The sequence below is a fragment of the Helianthus annuus genome, chromosome 12 (genome assembly GCF_002127325.2).
Source record: "Helianthus annuus cultivar XRQ/B chromosome 12, HanXRQr2.0-SUNRISE, whole genome shotgun sequence".
Lineage (NCBI taxonomy): Eukaryota > Viridiplantae > Streptophyta > Magnoliopsida > Asterales > Asteraceae > Helianthus > Helianthus annuus.
The window spans coordinates 51,193,241-51,198,215 of NC_035444.2; the positions used below are offsets into that span (position 1 = coordinate 51,193,241).

At 32.5% G+C, this 4,975-nt stretch overlaps 2 long non-coding RNA genes across 5 annotated transcripts; both read left to right on the plus strand.

The window, feature by feature from the left end:
- Nucleotides 1-372: 372 nt before the first annotated feature.
- Nucleotides 373-2,578, plus strand: LOC118484979. 3 transcript variants are annotated; one of them, XR_004875399.1, is made up of 8 exons: nt 373-415; nt 726-809; nt 1,077-1,156; nt 1,297-1,374; nt 1,455-1,495; nt 1,751-1,828; nt 2,187-2,258; nt 2,488-2,578. It is a non-coding gene; the product is annotated as an uncharacterized LOC118484979 (long non-coding RNA). The 3 variants fall into 3 exon arrangements; XR_004875401.1 differs by lacking the exon at nt 726-809 and having other exon boundaries at nt 374-415; XR_004875400.1 differs by lacking the exons at nt 373-415; nt 726-809 and adding an exon at nt 925-959.
- A 151-nt stretch (nt 2,579-2,729) lies between these two features.
- Nucleotides 2,730-4,507, plus strand: LOC110894992. Of its 2 annotated transcripts, XR_002566824.2 has the most exons (4): nt 2,730-2,854; nt 2,971-3,081; nt 3,174-4,020; nt 4,393-4,507. It is a non-coding gene; the product is annotated as an uncharacterized LOC110894992 (long non-coding RNA). The 2 variants fall into 2 exon arrangements; XR_004875402.1 differs by having other exon boundaries at nt 2,805-3,081; nt 4,393-4,505.
- Nucleotides 4,508-4,975: the final 468 nt, after the last annotated feature.

A 4,975-nucleotide genomic window follows, 5' to 3' on the forward strand; every position in this document is an offset into this window, starting at 1 on the left:
AGGTAGTGTCTAACCCTAAACTTGATTGGCCTTTCCTCAACGTTAAGATTTTGATTGTGTTTTATTTTTGTTTTTCTCTGTTGTTTGGGTCTGTTAGCTGCTTGCTAAGGGCCGTTCTTGGTTTTAATAAAGCTCCACTTTGGTGTTGAGTTTTTATTTTCTGTTGTATTCTTGAAGACTCAATTCAATCTGCAGTTGGACATAATTTGAATAAGAAAAAGTATACATCAAGTATACTAGATGTGTAGGTAGAATGCACCTATGGAAAAGTATACAAAGCCAGAGAGAAAGCCACCGGCAAAATTGTTGCTCTCAAGAAAACTAAACTTCATGAAGACGAAGAAGGCATTCCGCCTGTTACGCTCAGAGAGATCTCGATCCTGCGGATGCTCTTACGTGATCCTCATGTGGTTAAGTATGTCTTTCAATATCATTTGAATCTACAATTCCTTATTATGATGAAAAGTTAGGGTTTATGTGTTCTTTTAGCGATTAATTGAGTATATAGTTTCAAATTTACGCTTATTTTGCAATGATTTAAGCTTCAATTTGTTTAATTACCGATTTTTTGTTTGTATATTCGTGATTAAATCGAAGAGGTCAGATTTAGGGTTTTGATGAGTATATTAGTTCGTTTTGCCAGATTTATGCTTCTATTTCGTGATTATTTATGCTTCAGTTTGTCTGTATAATGATTATTTGTTTGTATTTTTGTAATCAAATAGAAGAGGTCCATTTCACGTTTTTGTTTGAGGTGAAGAGGTCAGATTTATGCTTCAGTTTGACTATATACTGGTGCTGAAACTTTGGTAAACTTTCTAATCCTTTTAGTTGATGTTTAACCCAATTTTTAGATCATTTGTTCTGTTTTAAGAAGAAGTGTTTCTACGTTCAAATACTTAAACTGGACTATTAATATGCCCAGGAGTCATGGATTACTATTGCAAGTGGTTAACTTGGTATTTTATTTAATAATGTTAATAGAAGAATAGCAACTTTAAACCACTATAATTGTGAACATGGTTATTAACTTAAAATCATTGTTTAAATCTTGAATATTTAGCTTTGTGAAACAGATCCATTTGGCGTGGGGGCTCAGTTGCTACCTTTATGTTCGGTATTGCATCTACTACTTTTCAAGGTCAAACATGGACAGGTTTTTTCAGTCAACGTTATTCTTTTGCTATAATTTACTATTTTGCTATATGATAGATTACTTCAATCTTTTTTGCGTGGTTTGTTATTTTGTTTTCTATTCATCTGAGATTATTTAATGTGTTGAAAACTCTGATTAAGGGCTTGGATTTGCAATAAACGGATTGATGAACTAATGTGTCGAAACTATGATTTTGTTTTTTCAATCGATTTTATCAGGTATCTTCGTCATCAACACCTTTAATTTCATTGATATACGCATCGTTTGGTTATTTATTATATTTTTTTGTCTATTGCAGAATCCTTTTGGAGTCATGGAGAAGATGTCCCATTGAAAGATGTATGTCTATTACAGTAGCTTGCTAATATCTCTGTTATCCGGTATAAAATATATACTTTATAGTGTAACTTATATTATATAACAAGTATAATATAATAGTGCACTATAAAACCATAAAGTGCATTGATTAAAACATGGCAAAACTTTTCCTTTTTGGTCATTTTTATCGAACCATTTTTATTTTAACTATAAAAAGAATTAAATTATCTATTTGACCTATTTATACTAACAAAGATATTAAAATCTTTATCGAAGGCATTACTGATTTGTTGAGCTTGAACATGCTATAAACCCGAACTTGCTATTCTATCCTAAAAGATGCCCCCATCCAAGGTAATATTTTGCAACTTTTGGGAATGTAACGCTAAATCTATAAATCCATATTAACGCTGAGAATTCAAGTTTCCATATTTCTTTATAATCATCTTCCAAAATATGATTGAGTTCCCATGTTTAACGATGATTGATCGCATAAGCCCTAAATCTATAAATCCATATGTATTCTGGGGTTTCTTCACATCGATTCTGGGTTAGGGTTTTAATCCATGAATATGGTTTTCTTTTACCTTCACACACAGAGCTCTATTCGTTGTAAGCAGCTTCAATCAACACCACTATATTTGTTAATTTACCTTTTGTTGCATTTTTTTGTTTACTTTTATTCTTAGGGTTTCCTGAATATTTGTTCTAGGTTTCGTGTTTGGCTGAATTCAAGAAGTTGGAGAGACTAGACCTCACCTTCAATAATCTGTTGTCACACGAGGTAATTTATAATTAGTTTATTGAAAATTTATTTGGGTCTTCATGTTTATGAACATGAAACTGTTTATGTCTTACTGATTGTTGAAGGTCAGGTATCAAATGATCCTAAATCAGTTTAAAAAACCTAACCCTAATCTATAACTAATTCGTATAATTTGTGTTTTTCTTATTTAAACTAGACTGGATTTGTGAGATTATACATCCGACTGATGTTTGAATTGTTGTTGTAGATTAATGGATGTTCAAGCAAAGAAGAAGGCGCTGTATCGTGCTAAATTGAAAGCACAAAACCAGGACAAACGTATTGATTCTCCTCTTGCAAGGTATACTTATTTTCATTATTTTTAAATTAAATGATCTGGAACCGGAAATAGTTTTTTTTTTTTTTGAAGAAAATTATAAATAGGGCATGGTATAAGCAGGTTAATCATTGTTTTTCATGAATTTGATAGGTTAACTATTTGAGGTGTGGCAGTGAATCGACCTTTTCATAGTTGTTGATGTTGGAGGTTAATGGTCAAACCGCAACATCTTATTGGCTGCACTTATCGGCCTGTTGGAATTTAATGGTCAACGGATGTCAAACAAGTCCTGCAAGTAAGCTAAGCTTCCACAAATATCATCATTTGTTTATGAAAATTTAAGCGTTTTTATTGATGACCACGCGTTTCCATGGTCCTCATGTTTGATGACCACGTGTTGAACAAATCCAGCCAAAAGATTAGATCCGATAGTTAGAATAATGGCGGCGGTTAGCGTTTCTTCAAGCTATTGATAGCGGCTGTTGTTGTTGCAATTCGGAGAAGAATCAACCACTAATCCAGGTTAAAAATAACTTTACAATTTGCTATAATAATTTTGGTATTTATCAGTTTTAAAAATGTATATTGATTTTTTTGTATGTATTCTAATACAGTTTGTACTTTCGTATCTTGCTAAGATGTTTCCTGGTGAAGGTTAGTTTTTGTTTTACAATGTTCATCTCTATGATGTCATTAATACTGATTGCCATACTAGAGATTTTTGTCACTAAATAGATTCACATGTTAGCAATTGTGTAGACTTTGACTTTAAAGGTCAATCAAGCTACTTTTTAGATACAAATATGATATGAATTTTGTTAGACATCAGTTTGTAGTTTGTACTCATGCATCCTAGAATAGGATCCACATAATATTTTTGTTAGGATGCAATCAGATAGGAGGGTATAGTGGATTGGGTAACGGGTCAAACACGGTTGTGTTACAAAAAGTCATTTTAGAGAAATATTTTTGAAAGTTTTTTAGACCAACGAGTTTCGTTCACAAATTTGGGTATTGATTTCGAGTGGAATAGTTGGTGTCCAATCAAGATTAATTTCTTGGTTTGGAGGCTGATTCAAGACCGGATTCCTACTGCGGTCGCTCTTGAAAGAAGAAATGTTTATTTGCCTTGCACCCTGTGTAAGCTATGCAATGAAGACGAAGAAACGACACTCCATACAAATATGTGTACAAAGATTTAAAAACAATATAAAGCAAGATTAGCTATTGATATAAAGGAAAGAAAGGATATCAAAGTCTTAAAGATGTCTTACCCAAGCAAATCATGCTTTTCATTGCCATTAAATTTAATGCACTCTATCCTGATATGTATTTTGTGAGACTGAAAGGGATCATAATATTGTTGGACTAATCATGTTTGTTTTGCATATGAAACGAGTTGGTGCAAAAGGAAACTTCGCGTACAAGGGTCTACAATTCGAATTTGGTTGAGTCTTTGAGGTAGTTTTAATTAATCGATTTGGTTTGCCTTATTTCTGAAATTTAATTCTAACGTTTAGTTGTAAAATATCTTAACACCGAAAATGGGACCCCAATAAAAAAAATTCTAGGTCCGCCACTGGTTGGATGTTTAATTGCCTGTTGAGAAGAGAAAACCTGCTCTCAATTGTATACAAGAACGTGGTGGGTTCATGTAGGGCAAAAACAGGCGCCTAATATATAATGTATTATATAATGTTCAATTTCATTGATTAACTATATTTATATATTTATGATTTATGTATTTACATTGTTTAACCTGTGTAGAACACGGGATTGTAACTAATCCTAACGTTAAACTAATCCTAACGTGTAAAATTGGTATGTTTTCAGGGTAAACAGCTGGCGGAGTTGCTCGATGAAGATCCATCTTTGGTGTCAAAGAGACAAGAAATAGCCAAACACTTGAAATGTAAAAGGCATCAAACGATGAGATCAATGCAGTAGCATGAGTACCATATCCCTAATAAACACAGGTCTCACAAAAGGTGATCCAGGTTCTTTTCTAACTAAATATAAATAACACGTTTGCACCACCTTAAGTGCTTATTTCTAATTGTTTTTATATTATAAATGGTGTTTCAGGTTCACATACGGAGAAGCGAAAATTATTACGTTGATCAGCGCATTAATTTCCGGGGTGTTAATAAGCATGGGCCTTATGTTTGTATTTTGGGGAAAACGGATAAAGAATTTCGTGCCATGTGAAATAATGTTGACAAGTAAGTTATATTAATCACATAATCAGTTTGAGTTAATTTAGATTTTAAACAGTTTATAAAAGATTCGATAACAACGGAATGCGTCAAATGCAGCATATTGGTTAAACATGTCACGAGAGTGTAAAGCGTGCAAATTTCTAAATCATGTTATTAGTAGATTACTATAAAAATGTATAATGCATTAATTACATATG